The sequence below is a fragment of the Rana temporaria genome, chromosome 2 (assembly GCF_905171775.1).
Source record: "Rana temporaria chromosome 2, aRanTem1.1, whole genome shotgun sequence".
Lineage (NCBI taxonomy): Eukaryota > Metazoa > Chordata > Amphibia > Anura > Ranidae > Rana > Rana temporaria.
Window position 1 is genome coordinate 533,651,630 of NC_053490.1, and position 20,623 is coordinate 533,672,252.

Here is a 20,623-nt window from a genome sequence, read left to right on the forward strand (position 1 = left end):
TCAGCAGAGATGATTCCCAGAGCGCCACCAAGTAAGCCAGCCAATCCGGGCAGCTCATCACGCGGGCCAATCAGGTGCAGAGACCGGACATCCCATCCAACCAATCACAGCCGATCTGTGATTGGTTGGGGTGGAGCAAGAAGCTCCGGAGCTAGGCCGAAGCCGGGGACTTTCCTACGGCCGAGGCTCCGGAGCGCTCCGCGGATCGCCTAGTGTGCCGATCCGAACGGGGTGACCCGTTCGGATCACGGATCGGTGACGATCCGTTGCACCCCTAGTTGTTTTACAAGATGATCGTTTACATTTTCTCAAGTAACCAACTTCAACTCTCTGTCTAAAATTCCTGGAAGGTCAGGTAGAGCTTCGCCTTTCTGGTGGACCCTCACAAGCCGCTTGAAGACTTGCAACGGGCAGCTTTGCAGGTATGATGAGCCAATATCTGTACCAGATTCATATGACTATGTTATAGACTCTTTTTTCTTAGGCCAGGCATGTCCAAAGTCCGGCCCGCGGGCCGTCCGGTTTTGAACGGCCCGTCTGGGTATCTAAACATATATATCTTTTGTGGCCCCTGACGATCTCCCAGCGTCGGGGCCACAAAAGATATATAGGCTGGCTGCCTCAGAGGGGACAGGGAGGAGGCGGGACGAGTAACGTGCACACAGGAGGAGTATATACCTTCTTTTTTTTTTGGGCATTCAATTGTATTTTGCAATGAAAAGTAATACTCACTTATTTGGTGTCTGTAAATATCCCCTGTCTGTTTTTGTGCACAAGAAGAACTTATAAAATGCAATAGATGCAGTTTCCATTTTGCCTGTGGGCTATGTGAAGCCCACAAGCACGTCGACTTCCGGATTTCCATCTAAACGGGCGTCACATTCGACTCTCCTATCACAGATTGCTCTGGAAGTGACGTCCCGTTGTCGTCGCCATCTTGCTACACCGCTTGACCCTTCTCACTCTATCATTATTACTGTGCATGAGTGTGGGGTGTAGCAAGATGGCGGCGACGGAACGTCACTTCCGGATCAATCTGTGATGGGGAGCCTGATGTGACGAGCCAGCGTCGCGCTTTAGGAAATCCTGCGATAACTCCGAGGAAACCTCTGCAGGGTATGACGCTGTGCCCGAAGAAAACCCACAAAGGAGAGACAGGAAGCCGAGTGACAGCTGCTGCTAACAAAGGTACTGTAACAGAAAAAAAAAGTTCTGTTCTGTTCTGCATTCTTGTCTGTTTTTTGATTAAGCCAATGTCTTTAAATAGGGTGGAGCTGCACTTTAAAGCTGTTGTATACCCGCTGACATGTTTTTTTTTTTTTACACCTGTAAGGCAAAAGGCATAATGAGCTAGTATGCACCGCATACTAGCTCATTATGAAATACTTACCTTAGAACATGGGTGCTCAACCTGTGGCCCTCCAGCTGTTTCAGAACTACAATTCCCATGAGGTATTGCAAGCTACTGATTGTTACAATCATGACTCCCAAAGTCAGAGTCATGATGGGACTTGAAGTTCTGCAACAGCTGGAGGGCCACAGGTTGAGCACCCATGCCTTAGAACGAGGCGTCGGTATCTCAGCCGGTCCACGCCGAGGGAGATGACATGTTGCCTCGGCGTGTCTTCCGGGTATCACAGCTCCAGCGCTGTGAGTGGCTGGAGCCGCTATGTCGTCACTCCCGCATGCATGCAACTCCTTTGCAGCAAGGTCCGGCGTCTGCTGGGCTTTCAGCCAAGAATACCCGATGCTCATGCACCACTGAAGTCAGCGGTGCATTGCAAGGGGAATATCTACTAAACTGTACAGGTTTAGGAGATATTCTTTTTACCTACAGGTAAGCCTTATTATAGGCCTTATAGGCTTATCGGTAGGTAAAAATCAGCAAACGGGATTTACAACCACTTTACTAAAAGACCTGATTAATCCTTGATGATCATCAGCTCCATCTAGTGGTCATAACAGTGTATTTCAGGAAAATACTGCATTATGGCGACATAGGAAATAAAAAAATTGCATAGCAATTCTTTTATAATTGAAACACAAAAAGTTGATGAATATGTTTAACCCCTTAATGACTGAGGGGAAACATTTTTTAATGCCTAATTCTGCACCTTTGACATGTGTTAGTAAAACTGTACATATCATCACAACTACGTTCTGTATCCAGGTGGATTATACCTTTTTTCAGCATGAATTGGGCTTTATTTAGGTAGTAAAGGATAATAGATATCTCATTTTTTATTGGGGGGGGGGGGGGCCAAAATAGTAAAAAAACAAAAAAAATTATACAGAATATATATTTTTTTAATTTAATGACTAAACAATGGCAGTTGTGGACTGTTTGTATTCTCCATGATGCTCAGCCAGCCATGCTTTATGGGAAAAGGTAATCCAAAATAGAGTGACAATGGTTATCTAGCATTGTACTGTGGGAAAAAATAATGTGATACTGAATACTGAAGCATTATTTTTCTTTGGTGTTTGTGTGCTTTTAGTGACCACAGCTTAGTTCCTTTTATGCAAAGTAAAACCTAACTAGAGAGTTTATGCACCATCGCACAAATTCAGGCAATTTGCAGATAAAAAGATAGAGCACTTAACTTGGACATAAGACTGAATATGGAATAGAATCCCAGAAAATGGTCATGCTGCACCATGGTGGGAGTCCATTTACTATAAAGCTTTGTCTAATTCGACTAGTTTTTACTTGGAATGACCAAGGCTAATTCCAGGTCACTTCTATGAAAGTGTGATTTAATGGATCCATACATTGAATTTTTCAAAACATTTTCAAAATGTTTGTGCTGCCCCAGAAATATAGCTGTACTGGGGCTGAATTATGACTATATACAAAAGTTAATAATAGTTTACAACACATCGGTTAATACTACCCTAGTTGCCCTGTTCATTGTGAATATTGAACAATGCTAGACTATAAAATGTGTATCTGTTCATCTCATGTAATCCTAGGTATTATATATAGAGTGCCTTTCCTGAAGAGCTTGTATAATATGACTCTATTATACTTTTATTTACAGAAAAAAACAAAAAAACCTTTCCATCATAATGTCATCCACACAGTCCAAGAGTGGTGCTCTGAAACGTAAAAAGGCTAAGGAAGAGCAAATAAAAATTCAAAAACTGCCTAAAATAAGTCGCTTCTTTTCAACCCCTAAAACTGTGGCTGAAGGTTCTAGAGATAGTGAGGAAACTGAAAAAAGTATTCAGGAAAGTGCAAATATCGCACGGATCAGTGAGGTGACAGTCAGTGAAGAAACTTGCTCTACTGAATTTTCACTAGGAGAGGACAGCTGGCCCCCCTACAATCAGCACAAATAAAAACTCAAGTGTGTTTCTTTAGTGCTACGTTTGTGCTGTTTTGTGCCGCAAAAATTTACGTTTGTGCTGCTTTTATTTTGAAGATATTAGCAATTGTTTTTTCCAGACTATGACATCACACAGCCCCCCTACAACCCCAAATGACACAAAACTGGTCTCGTTGGTTAGTGCTACGTTTGTGCTGTTTTGTGCTGCTAATATTTCCGTTCTATCTTTTATCGTTTTTGCGTTATTAATGACTTATTAAAGGTCACCAAAGGTCACACAGCCCCCCTACAACGCCCAAATGACACGAAACTGGTCTCGTTGGTTAGTGCTACGTTTGTGCTGTTTTGTGCTGCTATTATTTCCGTTCTATCTTTTATCGTTTTTGCGTTATTAATTATTTATTAAAGGTCACCAAAGGTCACACAGCCCCCCTACAACCTCAAAATGACACAAAACTGGTCTCGTTGGTTAGTGCTACGTTTGTGCTGTTTTGTGCTGCTATTATTTCCGTTCTATCTTTTATCGTTTTTGCGTTATTAATGATTTATTAAAGGTCACCAAAGGTCACACAGCCCCCCTACAACCTCAAAATGACACGAAACTGGTCTCGTTGGTTAGTGCTACGTTTGTGCTGTTTTGTGCTGCAAAAAAAATATTTGTGCTGTTATGGTTTTAAAGTTATAACAGTTTATTTATTTTTTTCAAACCCCACTCACTTTGCCCACCTTACAATCAGCACAAATAAAAACTCAAGTGTGTTTCTTTAGTGCTATGTTTGTGCTGTTTTGTGCTGTTTAAAGTTCCTTTCTATCTTTTATCGTTTTTGCGTTATTAATGATTTATTAAAGGTCACCAAAGGTCACACAGCCCCCCTACAACCCCAAATGACACAAAACTGGTCTCGTTGGTTAGTGCTACGTTTGTGCTGTTTTGTGCTGCTATTATTTCCGTTCTATCTTTTATCGTTTTTGCGTTATTAATGATTTATTAAAGGTCACCAAAGGTCACACAGCCCCCCTACAACCCCAAAATGACACAAAACTGGTCTCGTTGGTTAGTGCTACGTTTGTGCTGTTTTGTGCTGCAATTTTTTTTATTTGTGCTGTTATGGTTTTAAAGTTATAACAGTTTATTTATTTTTTCAAACCCCACTCACTTTGCCCACCTTACAATCAGCACAAATAAAAACTCAAGTGTGTTTCTTTAGTGCTATGTTTGTGCTGTTTTGTGCTGTTTAAATTTCCTTTCTATCTTTTATCGTTTTTGCGTTATTAATAATTTATTAAAGGTCACCAAAGGTCAAACAGCCCCCCTACAATGCCAAAATGACACAAAACTGGTTTAGTTGGTTAGTGCTACGTTTGTGCTGTTTTGTGCTGCTAATATTCATGTTCTATCTTTTATCGTTTTGTGTTATTAATGATTTATTAAAGGTCACCAAAGGTCACACAGCCCCCCTACAACGCCCAAATGACGCAAAACTGGTCTTGTTGGTTAGTGCTACATTTGTGCTGGTTTGTGCTGCTAACAATTTTATTTGTGCTGTTATGGTTTTTAAGTTATAACAGTTTATTTGTTTTTTCAAACCCCACTCACTTTGTCCACCCGTACAATCAGCACAAATAACAACTCAAGTGTGTTTCTTTAGTGCTGCGTTTGTGCTGTTTAAATTTTCTTTCTATCTTTTATCGTTAAGGTCACCAAAGGTCACTCAACCACCCACAACGCCCAAATGACACAAAACTGGTCTCGTTGGTTAGTGCTACACTTGTGCTGTTTTGTGCTGCTAAAATTTATGTTCTATCTTTTATTGTTTTTGTGTTATTAATGATTTATTAAAGGTCACCAAAGGTCACACAGCCCCCCTACAACCTCAAAATGACACAAAACTGGTCTCGTTGGTTAGTGCTACGTTTGTGCTGTTTTGTGCTGCAAAAAAAATTATTTGGGCTGTTATGGTTTTAAAGTTATAACAGTTTATTTTTTTCAAACCCCACTCACTTTGCCCACCTTACAATCAGCACAAATAACAACTCAAGTGTGTTTCTTTAGTGCTGCGTTTGTGCTGTTTAAATTTTCTTTCTATCTTTTATCGCTAAGGTCACCAAAGGTCACTCAACCACCCACAACGCCCAAATGACACAAAACTGGTCTCGTTGGTTAGTGCTACGTTTGTGCTGTTTTGTGCTGCTAAAATTTATGTTCTATCTTTTATTGTTTTTGTGTTATTAATGATTTATTAAAGGTCACCAAAGGTCACTCAGCCCCCCTACCACCCCGAAAGGACACAAAACTGGTCTCGTTGGTTAGTGCTACGTTTGTGCTGGTCTGTGCTGCTAAAATTTTTAGTTATGTTTTTTAAGTTATAACAGTTTTTTTGTTCTTTTCAAACCCCACTCACTTTGCCCCCCCCCCCTGTACAATCTGCACAAATAAAAACTCAAATGTTTTAGTGCTATGTTTGTGCTGCTAATATTTTTATTTGTGCTGTTATGGTTTTTAAAATATAGCAGCTTGTTTTTATTTGATAACAACCCATTCACTTTGCACCCCATGTTATTAAATCTTAAAAACAAACAAACAAACAAAATGGAGTTTGACTGCTACCTGCCCTGACCATGGCTTGTCTCTGGATTCTGCCTTCTGTTCTTGCCTGATCTAACTCCCGTTGCTGATTTGGCTTCTGACCTGACTATCCTGTTGTCTGCCGTCTATGCCTGATCTGTCCGACCATTATGGACCATTATGCATCCTGCTCATCAAGCCTGCTACAGCTCTTCAGTCCAGCAAGGTCTCACCTGTCTCCTGCTTCCAGCTGCTTACCCACAGTATGCTGCCAGCCAAGCTCAGTGCCAGCTTATATGCCACCAGCCGGTTCTGCTGCCACCACGCAGTCTATTGGACTTATCACAGGCACCCATACCTTGCTGTGCTCCAATTGCTGCTGTCTAACCAGGAGATCACTAACCAGGTATGGGACAGGAGGGCAGGGTGGTGTCATTGTCTGGGAAAAAACTAATTGCTTATATCTTAAAAATAAAAGCAGCACAAATTTGTATTTTTATGGCACAAAAAAGCACAAACGTAGCACTAACAAATAGTATGTTTGTTTTTAAGATTTAATAACATGGGGTGCAAAGTGAGTGGGTTGTTATGAAATAAAAACAAGCTGTTATATCTTAAAAACCATAGCAGCACAAATAAAAATATTAGCAGCACAAACATAGCACTAAAACATTTGAGTTTTTATTTGTGCAGATTGTACGGGGGGGGGGGGGGCAAAGTGAGTGGGGTTTGAAAAGAACAAAAAAACTGTTATAACTTAAAAACCATAACAGCACAAATACATTTTTTAGCAGCACAAACCAGCACAAGTGTAGCACTAACCAACAAAACCAGTTTTGCGTCATTTGGGCGTTGTAGGGGGGCTGTGTGACCTTTGGTGACCTTTAATAAATCATTAATAACGCAAAACGATAAAAGATAGAAAGGAAATTTAAACAGCACAAACATAGCACTAAAGAAACACACTTGAGTTTTTATTTGTGCTGATTGTAAGGTGGGCAAAGTGAGTGGGGTTTGAAAAAAATACATAAACTGTTATAACTTTAAAACCATAACAGCACAAATAAAAAAAATTGCAGCACAAAACAGCACAAATGTAGCACTAACCAACGAGACCAGTTTTGTGTCATTTTGGGGTTGTAGGGGGGCTGTGTGACCTTTGGTGACCTTTAATAAATCATTAATAACGCAAAAAAGATAAAAGATAGAACGGAAATAATAGCAGCACAAAACAGCACAAACGTAGCACTAACCAACGAGACCAGTTTTGTGTCATTTGGGGTTGTAGGGGGGCTGTGTGACCTTTGGTGACCTTTAATAAATCATTAATAACGCAAAAAAGATAAAAGATAGAACGGAAATAATAACAGCACAAAACAGCACAAACGTAGCACTAACCAACGAGACCAGTTTTGTGTCATTTGGGCGTTGTAGGGGGGCTGTGTGACCTTTGGTGACCTTTAATAAGTCATTAATAACGCAAAAACGATAAAAGATAGAAAGGAAATTTAAACAGCACAAAACAGCACAAACATAGCACTAAAGAAACACACTTGAGTTTTTATTTGTGCTGATTGTAAGGTGGGCAAAGTGAGTGGGGTTTGAAAAAAATAAATAAACTGTTATAACTTTAAAACCATAACAGCACAAATAATTTTTTTTGCAGCACAAAACAGCACAAACGTAGCACTAACCAACGAGACCAGTTTTGTGTCATTTTGAGGTTGTAGGGGGGCTGTGTGACCTTTGGTGACCTTTAATAAATCATTAATAACGCAAAAACGATAAAAGATAGAACGGAAATAATAGCAGCACAAAACAGCACAAACGTAGCACTAACCAACGAGACCAGTTTCGTGTCATTTTGGCGTTGTAGGGGGGCTGTGTGACCTTTGGTGACCTTTAATAAGTCATTAATAACGCAAAAAACGATAAAAGATAGAACGGAAATATTAGCAGCACAAAACAGCACAAACGTAGCACTAACCAACGAGACCAGTTTTGTGTCATTTGGGGTTGTAGGGGGGCTGTGTGATGTCATAGTCTGGAAAAAACAATTGCTAATATCTTCAAAATAAAAGCATCACAAACGTAAATTTTTGCGGCACAAAACAGCACAAACGTAGCACTAAAGAAACACACTTGAGTTTTTATTTGTGCTGATTGTAGGGGGGCCAGCTTCGCTGAGCTGGAGAGGACAGCAGTAATCCACTTGAAGGCTGTAGCTTTATACAAGACCAACCTCTTGGCACCACCCCAAATACTAATGAAGATGACGATTTAGAGAGCAGTAGAGCATCTTCAGGTGGTGCTATTGAAAGTACTATTGTTGGTGAGAAATATGTGACTGATAGGGGACATTACCCAGTCACAATAACGGATCCGAATGTTAAAAGGTTTATATTGGCTCATGGTCCATGCAGACCTCCAGGACCTTTCCCCCGGGATAATGACACTAAGGCCGGGTACACACGGACAAACATGTATGGTGAAAGCGGTCCGTCGGACCGTTTTCACCATACATGTCTGCCAGAGGGCTTCTGTACGATGGTTGTACACACCATCGTACAGAAGTCCGCGCGTAAACAATACGCGGGGCGTGTCCGCGGTGTCGCCGCGTCGATGACGCGGTGTCGCCGCGACAATGACGCGGCGACGTGGGCGGCCCGCCTTTAAAATGCTTCCACGCATGCGTCGAAGTCATTCGACGCATGCGAGGCACGGCGGGCGGCTGGACATGTACGGTAGGTCTGTACTGACGACCGTACATGTCCGAGCGGGCTGAATTCCAGCGGGCTGTTTTAAAACAAGTCCAGGAATATTTGTCTGCTGGGAAAAGGCCCGGCGGGCAAATGTTTGCTGGAATTCGGCCCGCTCGCGCCCACACACGACCAAACATGTCTGCTGAAACTGGCCTGCGGGCCAGTTTCAGCAGACATGTTTGGTCGTGAGTATGGGGCCTAAGAGATGTTTTTCTGAAAGCTATTATGAGCGAGTCACCAAGACAGGGCTTAAACTACCTTTAATGTGGCTTTGTTACTCTCCAAAGCTTAATGCAGCGTACTGTGAACCATGCTGGCTGTTTGCAGACCGTAAAAAAGGAGGATTTGAACCTGCATGGGCAAAAGGGATCCAGAAGTGGCAGAGGCTGTCTGCTAAAATTCAGATCCATGAGTCTTCACAACTTCACATGGAAGCATGTGTACTCTATGATCAGTGGAGGCGTAATAAAACAATTGATGAGGAAAATGAAAAAAAAATACGACAGCAAAAAAACTTTTGGAGGCAGGTCCTACAAAGAATTGTTAATGTAACATTAACAATGGCAATGGCTAATCTAGCCTTTCGTGGTCATAGAGAGCGCCTGGGAGAGGTTAACAATGGAAACTTTCTCTCCATCATAGAGCTACTTGCCGAATATGACCCAATTTTAAAGGAACTTGTACAGTTACCCCAAGGCACATTTAAATATTTGAGCCCCAAAATACAAAATGAGTTAATAGAAATTCTGTCCAATAAAGTGCAAAGTGGAATTGTTTCTGAAATAAAAAAAACACAATTTTATTCTATAATAATGGACACAACCCAGGACATATCCAAAGTAGATCAGATGAGTCAGATATTTCGATATGTGTCTGTGGAAAGAGATGCGAATCGGCGAGCCTGCAGTATAACCATAAATGAGGCTTTCTTAGGGTTCCATGCCATTGAAGATCAGAGTGCAGCACAGATTGCTAGCAATATTGTTGCCTGCATCGAGAGCAAGGGCCTTGAAATATCAAAGTGTCGTGGTCAGGGGTATGATGGTGCAGCAACAATGAGTGGTGTTTATTCTGGTGTGCAGGCTAGGATAGCAAATATGGAAAAAAATGCCCTCTATGTTCATTGTGCAGCACACAATTTAAATCTCGTCATTCAGGATGCTGTTTCTGACATACCGGAAGTTTCTAGGTTTTTTGATGTGGTGCATAATTTATACACCTTCTTTGGGGAAAGCATACGCAGATGGGCCGTTCTCTCATCATTCACATCTGAATCCTCTGTCACACTGAAACGGCTTTGCCCTACACCGGGGATAAGCAATTAGCGGACCTCCAGCTGTTGCCAAACTACAAGTCCCATCATGCCTCTGCCTCTGGGTGTCATGCTTGATGCTGTCAGAGTCTCGCTATGCCTCATGGGACTTGTAGTTTGGCAACATCTGGAGGTCCGCTAATTGCTTATCCCTGCCCTACACGGTGGTCTTCTAGACATGATTCCCTGCTTGCACTTCGTTTCCGTTTTCTAGACATTATGCAAGCTTTGTCAAAAATAATCCTTCTTTCGTCAAAACCAAAAGAAAGAGATGACGCTGCAAATCTAAAAAAGAAAATTGAATCTTTTGAGTTTGTGCTTCTTGTCGCCCTGCAAACTAAAATCTTGAACCATGTGAATGCAATTTCAAAAGCCTTGCAATCAAAAGACATGGAACTGTCTGGAGCAGTGAAGCTCATTCAGAATGCGGTTACAGCCCTTTCCAGCTACAGGGATCATTTCGAAGAAGCCAAAGAAACTGCAGTGACACTTGCAGAAAAGTGGGGAATTGAAATAAAGTTTTCAAATAAAAGAATAAAAAAAGTAAAGTGCCACTTTGATGAGCTGTGTATGGATGAAAGATTATCTGATCCAGAGGAACGCTTTAAAACAACTGTATTTTATAGATGTTTGGATATGATTATAAACCAGCTGTCAGACTGATTTACTGGAAAGAATGCAGTCCATCATAGATTTGAGATAGTTCAGCCTGCCATTCTTGCTTCTCAATCTGATGACAATCTGATTGCAGCAGCATCAAAACTGCATGAATTTTATGAGGAGGATCTATCACCAGATTTTCCTGGGCAGCTTCTTTCATTCCGTTCAGCACTTCAAGAGGTTCGCAGTTGTTCCACTGTAAAGGATCTTGCTCACCTACTACTTGTTGAAAACAGTGCACTGTCTTCTACTGTCCCAGATGTCTGCATAGCATTACTGCTGTTCCTCACACTCCCAGTAACCGTAGCAACTGCAGAAAGGTCTTTTTCTAAATTAAAACTAATTAAAAGTTATTTGAGAAACACCATGTCTCAACAAAGACTCACTGGACTTGCTTTGTTAAGCATAGAAAATGAGAGAGCTAGAAGACTCAACATTGAAAGCATTGTAGATGACTTTGCTGAAGCAAAAGCAAGGCGTCGTCATTTTTAATGACCGTAGTAAGTTTGCAGTTATATCTGTTCTGTTATAAGTTACACTATACCAGCCTTTCTCAAGCTTTTTACCCCAGAGGAATCCTTTAATACATTTTCAGGTCTTGGGGAACTTTTACTAAAACCTATCCATTAGGGGTCATTGGGAGGAATGAAGTCTATATTGGTGGTCAGTGGGAAGAATGTCTTTCTTACAGTGGTGGTCAGAATGCCACCCTTCAGATGGCTAAATAGATCAAATTGCCCTGGATCAAAGCAAATGCCATCATATAGGAGGTCAATCAGCTCATGGAACCCCTAACAACCTCTGTGGAAACACTAGGGTTTCTCTGAAGCTTTGTTGAGAAAGGCTGCCCTAAACACTTTTTCAGTTTTGTTACCAGTTACACTAACCCATTTTTATGGTTGAACCTTGCATGCTTGGTTCCAAGTTAAACTAACCAGTTGAGTTGAATGCTTGCTGTTATCAATAAACCATGCTAATATATATACACATTTCTTTATTACAGGTCTTTCTTCACAGAAACAAAGTTAAATGTGTGAATAGTTTTAAGTTCTAAAAAAAGTTGGAAGCTATTGTTGGCCCTGTTGTGGACCCTTTTTTGAAGATTTTGTTCTACCTTTGTGAAGATTTTTTTACTTGATGTGATTGTAGCCTCGGACAGTACTCAATTTTCTCTGAAGATTTTTTTGTAAGTTTGTGTGTCTATACATGTACACTGTTTTATATTTTCCAAATTAATCTCATTCAAAATGTTATTTTTTATATATTATAAATAAATAAATGTGGATCTTTGACTATAACTTTGTCCAATGGATGTATATATCTTTGATTTACGGTTGTTCTTCATGATATTTTGCAGGTTCCTTCTGTGACCTGTTGTGACCATGTCCTATCCTAAAGCTTCCTCTCGACAGTTATGGTAAGTTGAAATCAGAAACAAATGTTTTACTTAGTTATACAGTGTAAAAAAATAATGTATCAAAATCATGCTTTTCGGGTGGGGGGGGGGGGGGCCCTTCACGATTTCTTGCACCGGGGCCCAGAAGTTTCTAGTTACGCCTCTGATCTAGCCTCAAATGAAGCAAAGGCACTGAGCAGATCCAGTCCTGGTCCTAATTCTATAGCATTTGGCTTTATTGTGCAATGCAATCCTTATCACAGTGTGCTTGTTAACCACTTCAATACCGGGGGGCACTTACACCCCCTTCCTGCCCAAGCCAGTTTTCAGCTTTCAGTTCTGTCGCTGTTTAAATGACAATTGCGCGGTCATGCTACACTGTACCCAAACAGAATTTTTATCACTTTGTTCCCACAAATAGAGTTTTCTTTTGGTGGTATTTGATCACCTCTGGGGTTTTTATTTTTTGCTAAACAAATAAAAAATACAGAAAATTTAGAAAATAAGTAAGTTTTCTCCTGTACTGATGGGCACTGATAAGGCGGCACCGATGAGGTGGCACCAATGAGGTGGCACTGAAGGACACGATGGGCACTGGTAGTCGACACTGATATGCAGCACTGGTGGGCATTAAGAGGTGGCACTGATGGGCACTCATGGGTGGGACTGGTGGGCACTGATAGGAGACACTGATGGTCACTGAAAGGCTGCAATGATGGGTACTAATGGGTGGCACTGATAGGTGGCACTGATCGGCGGCACTGCTGGGCACTGATATGTGGCACTGATAGATGGCACTGATAGGCATCCCTGGTGGCACTGGCAGGCATTGTGTATAGGCACTGATTGGCAGCTGTCTGGGCATTGATTGGCAGCTGTTTGGGCACCGATTGGCATATCCCTTGTGGTCCAGGGTGGCGTACCTGGTGGTCCAGTGTGGGTGGCCTTTCCTGGTGGTCCTGGCGGCATCCTGGTGGTCCTGGGTGGGCATCCGAGGGGGGGGGGCTGCGCTGATAAACAATCAGAGCAGCCGATCGGCTCTTCTCTACTCACGTCTATCAGACGCGAGTGAGGAAAACCCGATCAACGGCTCTTCCTGTTTACATCGTTATCAGCCGTGATTGGACATGGCCGATCACGTGGTAAAGAGCCTCCGTCAGAGACTCTTTACCAAGATCGGTGTAGCGTGTGTCAGATTTACACACCACACCACCAATCGCCGCGATGCGCGCCCCCACTGGCACGTGACGGCTGTTATCCTGCTCGACGCCATATGATGCCCAGTCAGCATAACTGAACCACCGCCCGGCCGTCATTCTGCTATAGGCGGGCGGGAAGTGGTTAAAGCATTTCCAGTATCATATACACATATATGTTCAGGTTAAAAGAGAAGTAAAGGATTATTCTTTTTTGCAGGTTTATACTTAGCTCGTGGATACAGCATCGGTACAATGCTACATCTGTCCCCTGGTGCCTCTGTACAGAGAGCTGAGCGATCGAACATCTCCGATGACCCTGTTCTCACAGCTCCCCGATGTAACAGCACTGGTGAACGGAGTGAACCACAACTGCGGTTAGCAAGGATTTCAATGCGATTCTCTATGCGACAACTCAGTATTAGCCCCAGGCGTCACTCCTCACAACAGGAGTTTGGGGGATCTCTACTAGTGTTGAGCAGAATATGCCATATTCGATTTCGCGATATATCTCGAATATATATTCGAATATTCGAGATATATTCGCTAAATTCGAATATTCGTGATATTTTATCGAAATTAAATGATTGCGATTTTTCGCTATTGCGAATGCGAAAATAATTGCGATTTTTTGATAACTGCGGTAGGAGCACTCTGATTGGCTCAGAATATTCGTGATATTTTATCGAAATATCGCAACATGCGAATGCGATATTTATTGCGCAATTTCGAGAAATGCTGGAGGAGCGCTCTGATTGGCTCAGAATATTCGTGATATTTTATCGAAATATCGCAACATGCGAATGCGATATTTACTGCGCAATTTCGACAAATGCTGTAGGAGCACTCTGATTGGCTCAGAATATTCGTGATATTTTACAATACAAAATAATTGCGAATATTCGGCAAATGCGGAAGGAGCACTCTGATTGGCTCAGAATATTCTTGATATTTTACAATACAAAATAATTGCGAATATTCGGCAAATGCGGAAGGAGCACTCTGATTGGCTCAGAATATTCTTGATATTTTACAATACAAAATAATTGCGAATATTCGGCAAATGCGGAAGGAGCACTCTGATTGGCTCAGAATATTCTTGATATTTTACAATACAAAATAAAAAGTGTTTTGCATTGGTGGTGATTCTTTACTCTATCCATCTGTCACAGCCGTTTGTCAATCAAACACCTTGAAGATTGAACACGTTCATGCTGCATGCTTTGGACTTTTTTTCACTTCACATATCAAAGACATTTTTATGAAAGATTATTTTTCTATTATTGGGACTATATTTCTTTATATATTTGTTTCACTGTGTATTTCACAAGTTATTTGCGCTTGCTTATTTTATAATTTGCCCACATGTCTTGTCACTAGACATATTTTTTATTCTTGTAGAGCGACTCCATTTTCTGTCTTGTATTAAATTATGTTGTATAACATTTTTGAGTTGCTGCTGTATTCTCCCCTTTTTTTAAGCTATGCGCAATTTTTTCCTTCTTACAAAAAAAAATAATATCAAACATACAAATATTCATAACAGAAACATACACAAAGCCCCCCCCCCTTTTGCATCAGAGACAATCAGAGTTCTCCTACCACAGTTATCGAAAATTCGCAATCATTTTCGCATTCGCAATAGCGAAAAATCGCAATGTTTTTTTTTTTCAATTTGGCAACATAAAAGGATCGCCTCAGCTTAGCTACTCGGCCCAGGGTCTCTAATCATACCAGCAATGCTTTTAGACGTCGATAGGATGTGATCTGTTTTAAAAATCAAATTGAAAAAATGCGAATATTCGGAATTGCGAATATTCACCGCGAAATTCGAAATATAGCGCGATTTCTCGAATATGCTATATTCGAGTCGAATATTCGCAATGCGAATATTCGTGAGCAACACTAATCTCTACATCATCTCTCTGTCACATAAAGAAAGGCGTTGAGCTACTAAGCATGGGCGCATTACAACATGCGACCAAGGCTTACCGTTTAAAATGATAGTTCAAGGTCAATATCCCAATACACCACTACATGCAGGTGATTATCAGTAAGGGACCCCAGGCGTCACTCCAACAGGGGGGTTTTCTACATCATATCACCTTAAGCATATAGGGATGTGTTAGGCCACTAGGGGAGATGCTATGAAGTAGCATCAACCCCTAGCATAGAAAAGTTAGAGTGAACATGTTCAACAAGGACAAGGCCTATAAGTATTTTATACTTCTGTCAAGCACGTAGTAAATTGTATTTGTAGTAACAAGTATTCATTGAATATGAGAGGCAATATAGCTCAGGTACTTTTGAGAGTACATATAGGCCCGGATTCAGAAAGAAGTTACGACGGCGTATCTCCAGAAACGCCGTCGTAACTCCGAATGAGGGCCGTCGCAACTCGGCGCCTGATTCATGGAATCAGATACGCCTCACAGTTGCCTAGATACGAGCGGTGTAAGTCTCTTACGCCGTTGTATCTTAGTTGCATATTTACGCTGGCCGCTAGGTGGCGCTTCTGTAGATTTACGCGTTGAATATGGTAATGAGCTAGATACGCACGATTCAGAAACGTACATGCGCCCGGCGCATTTTTTTACGTCGTTTACGTAAGGCTTTTTTCAGCGTATAGTTACCCCTGCTCTATGAGGCGTAGCCAATGTTAGGTATGGACGGGCCAGCGTCGAATTTTGCGTCGTTTACGTTGTTTGCGTAAGTCGTACATGAATAGGGCTGTGCATAAGTTACGTTCACGTCTAAAGCAATGACTATTTGCGGCGTAATTTGGAGCATGCGCACTGGGATACTTTCACAGACGGCGCATGCGCCGTTCATTTTTTTAACGTCAATTACGTGGGGTCACGACTGTTTAGCATACAACACGCCCCCTACCAGCCTATTTTGAATTAGGCGCGCTTACGCCGGCCCATAAACGCTACGCCGCTGTAACTTTGGGCGCAAGTTCTTTCTGAATACAGGACTTGCCTCTCAAAGTTATGGCGGCGTAACGTATATGAGATACGCTACGCCCGCCTAAACTTACGGCAGTCTTTCTGAATCCGGGCCATAGTAATAGTTATATGTGAGAGGTGAATAGCTCAGGGTATTTGCGTATAGCTGTGCCTTTAACATATTCTTTAGCAGACAGTCCTATAACACAACAGTATCCTAGATGTAGAGCAGCAGAAGATATGATAGGCAATAGTAATTGTATAGTTGGTATATAAGTAGCAGGTATTGCGGTAACACTACAAGTAACAGAAATGTAACTTATCCATTTTAGAGGCTTCAGTATAGGTACAAGGGATCCTGTGGTGAAGGATGTTCAATAGGGCAGTCTGTGAAGTTGTCCCCAGCAATGGCTCCAAGTAGCAGTAGCTGTAGATGGTATTCAAAGTAGTAGGTGAGGCTGGAGCGTTGTTCCGGCATGGGGAGTAAAGGCATCCATATCTGTAGCGTAGGCCGAGCTACGGCTGACAATAATAGAAAACGGCTGTATGCTTAGTGAATGGCTTTATAGCCAGCAAACAGCTGTAGTGCATGGCACTAATTCAAGAAAAGCGGCGCATGCGGTGTACTTCCGCGTTCCACGCTGGAACGCATCACGGCACCGGGCGTTAACGTCATTGCGCATGCGCCGTATGCGTTTCAGCATGGAACGCAATACAGCACTGAAAGCGCCTGTTTCACAAAAGATAGGTGGCGCGACGGCGCCTGTTACACCCGAGCAGAGAGCTGCTGACTGTCAATCAGCTGCTCTCCGCTCTTCTCCCTCCTCGCTCATTGGAGCGCTGGGCTGTGGAGGAGGGCTCACTGAGAGTCTGAGATGGATATCAGTCCAGGCACCTGGCGGATCCAGTCTCCCATTGTCGGGATGACTGACGCGGTGACTGGACTGATCTTGGAGACGTCAGCAGAGAGAGGGCTTCAGACCGCTCTCTGCTTGTACTCCTGTGATCCTTAGGAGAATCCCAGCCAAAGGAGCTTAGGCTGAACTTCTCCTTTAAGTGATAACAGGCGAACCCCGCTTTACGTACCTTCACTTTACTTACACTTGCGAGTATGGACACATTGGTGTCTCTGTGAAATCTTGTTTAGCTTGACATGGCGCTGCTCCCAGTTTTTAAAGTGTAGTTCCACCCAAAAGTGGAACCTCTGCTTATTTTCTTCCTCCCATTTCCAGTGCCACATTTGGTTCCTTTCAGGGGGAGGGGAGAACGGGTACCTGTTTTTGACAGGTCGCTGTCCCCACTTCCGGGAGACGGCTTCCCCCCTCCTCCTTCCCCGCCACTGGGCCAATTATAAAACGCAGCATGCTTTGTGCATGCGCAGTAGGGAACCAACTGCCCGTAAAGCCGAAGGGCTTTACTGCCGGTTTCCCTCAGTGGCGGCGGCAGCAGCATCACCCGATAGCCGATCTGAAAATCAGCTGGGGTGCCAACATTGTGGGCTACCTGGGCAGGTAAGTGTCCTTATATTAACCACTTAAGACCCGGACCTTTAGGCAGCTAAAGGACCCGGCCAGTTTTTGCGATTCGGCACTGCGTCCTTTTTTTCACATAAATATAGCTTTCTTTTGGTGGTATTTGATCACCACTGCGGTTTTTATTTTTTGCGCTATAAACAATAATAGAGCGACAATTTTGAAAAAAATGCAATTTTTTCATGACTACGACATTATGGCGAAGACACATCGGACAATTTTGACACATTTTTGGGACCATTGTCATTTTCACAGCAAAAAATGCTATAAAAATGCATTGTTTACTGTGAAAATGACAGTTGCAGTTTGGGAGTTAACCACAAGGGGGCACTGAAGGGGTTATGTGTGACCTCATGTGTGTCTCTAACTGTAGGGGGGTGTGGCTGTAGGTGTGACGTCATCGATTGGGATTCCCTATAAAAGGGAACACACAATTGATGACAGCGCCACAGTGAAGAACGGGGAAGCTGTGTTTACACACAGCTCTCCCTGTTCTTCAGCTCCGGGGACTGATCGCGGGACTCCAGCGGCGATCGGGTCCGCGAGTCCCGCGGCCACGGTCACGGAACTTCGGACTGGGTCGCATGCACGTGCCCACGGCGCGCACACATGACCCCACGGGCTTAAAGAGCCACATACATGTACGTGGATGTGCCCAGCCGTGCCATTCTGCCGACGTATATCGTCGGTAGGGGGTCCTCCTTAAGTGGTTAAATTATTTTTTTTCCAGGTGGGACTCCTCTTTAACATTGGCATCAATAGGAAATCTTGGTCAGCTTGACATGGCACTGCTCCCGTTTTTTTTTTTTTGTATAATCTTTATTTTATATATTCAAATTTGCAAAGTAACAAACAGACAAAAACAAGACAAAAACAATAAGTGCCCAGGGGGCGCAGAGAGAAACAAAGGGATGCATTGGGTTACAAAAGCAAAGGAACCATTGATACCGGTATCTAGCTTCATATGAGTTCATCAAGTTATATCCCGACAGTAGAGGGGCTTGTGTGCGTTTTAACCGTTGTAACAAAACAGAGCTGCGTTCTCATACATACAACACCATGAGCGCTGTATCCTTTATAACCCAAAGTGAAACAGTGGGGGGAGAAAAGAGGGGGGATGGGCATAACTAAAAACAATGAACATAAAATCAAGCAGCACGACGATTGTAATGGATTTTTCCCTGGTCCAGTTCCAGGATACTAATTTTGTATTATTGCTGCTGATCCAAATCTATGATGATGTATATGCATGCATGTAGAAAAGATCACACTAGAACACACCAGTCAGTATGAGCTCTCTCTCCTCAACAGGGGTTTATTCAGGGTCACAGCCCCTTATATAAACTAAGTGACATAAGCAATTGTCATCACATATGTGTGTATATGATTGGTTCATCTGCATATGGTCTTTTTCCTGTCGACAACTGTTCCTTGTCACGAGACAACATTCCAGACTTTCAGCAGCCATCTTCTTTGCACGGTGGGAGGGGCAGAAAGGAGGGGGTCAAAGGAGTGAGGAGTAGGGAAGACATCAGGAAAAAATGTTTTACTATCCAAAATTAAAGCAATAACAAGGGCAGAAGATTTAATAGATGGAAATTTGAAAAAATTACTGAAGGTCCACTTTAAGGAGAGTCAAAATCTGCAGGAATAGGGATGGGGTACCAGGATGGTCAGACGTTGATAGTGTAATAGCGATGAAGGATGACCATTTGTGTTGGAAGCGGGGTGATGGTCCACATCTGGATAGACAAAAAGAGAGCAGCCTTCATTTAAATGTAGGCTGTTTATTGAAAGAAGCAAACCAAAAAGTAATGCACTCACTGCATGTGCTGTTTGATCTCCAAAATGCTAATTTCACCTTGCAGAGATCGGCAAGCAACTGGCTGGTAATTGCAGAGATCATCAGGGAAACAGCTGGAGGGTAATGCTGGAAATGTCAGGCTGCAGAGTGGTTCCAGGAGCTTTGGCAATCTTTGAGGCCTCGTACACACAACCGAACATGTCTGCTGAAACTGGTCCACGGACCAGTTTCCGCGGACATGTTCGGTCGTGTGTACGGCCGACCGGACAATTTTCCAGCGGATCGGACAGGTTTCCAGCGGACAAATGTTTCTTAGCATGCTAAGAAACATGTCCGCTGGAAGCCTGTCCGTCGGACATGTTCGGTCGTCTGTACGACTTACCGGACATGTCCGCTCGGCCGAAAGCCCTCGCATGCGTCGAAGTGATTCGACGCATGCGTGGAAGCATTGACCTTCCTGGGTTGCGCATGTCGCCGCGTCATCGTCGCCGCAACGGCGCGGCCACGTCACCGCGTATCCTGTCTGCGGGGATTTTGGTTTGATGGTGTGTACAACCATCAGACCAAAATCTGCTATCGGACAGATCCGCTCGTGTGTACAAGGCCTGAGAGTCACTTTAATGACATCACTACATTGAGGGGATAGTTAATGCATTTCAAGGCACAAGCACCACTCATTTAGCAAAGCTAAGGATAGGGGTAATGCTGGGAGCTTGTACTATATAGGGAGAGAATGGGTGGGACCACATGACTTGTTACCACCTCCTGTAGTTGATTGGTCCAGGAGATTAGAGTGGCAGAGCGGCCGTCCTTGGAGGTACCCTGTAGAGTAGCTTGTTGTGATCAAGACATATGCCCGGCATTCCCAGAAATGTGTTAGCCACGCCCCCAACACAGTGACATCATTGCCTGCTGATCTCTGCACACAGTCTGGCCGCTTACCTGCCGAATTCTAAAAGGTCAAATCAGCATTTTGGAGATCTTCTACACCAGGGATATGCAATTAGCGGACCTCCAGCTGTTGCAGAACTACAAGTCCCATGAGGCATAGAAAGACTGACAGCCACAAGCATGACACCCAGAGGCAGAGGCATGATGGGACTTATAGTTTTGCAACA

General features: G+C 43.0%; 1 long non-coding RNA gene across 1 annotated transcript; it reads left to right on the forward strand.

Annotated features, from left to right (window-relative positions):
* Nucleotides 1-350: 350 nt before the first annotated feature.
* LOC120928072 lies at nucleotides 351-12,074 on the forward strand. The gene is made up of 3 exons (XR_005747168.1): nucleotides 351-422; nucleotides 11,633-11,815; nucleotides 11,987-12,074. It is a non-coding gene; the product is annotated as an uncharacterized LOC120928072 (long non-coding RNA).
* The last annotated feature ends 8,549 nt before the right edge of the window (nucleotides 12,075-20,623 follow it).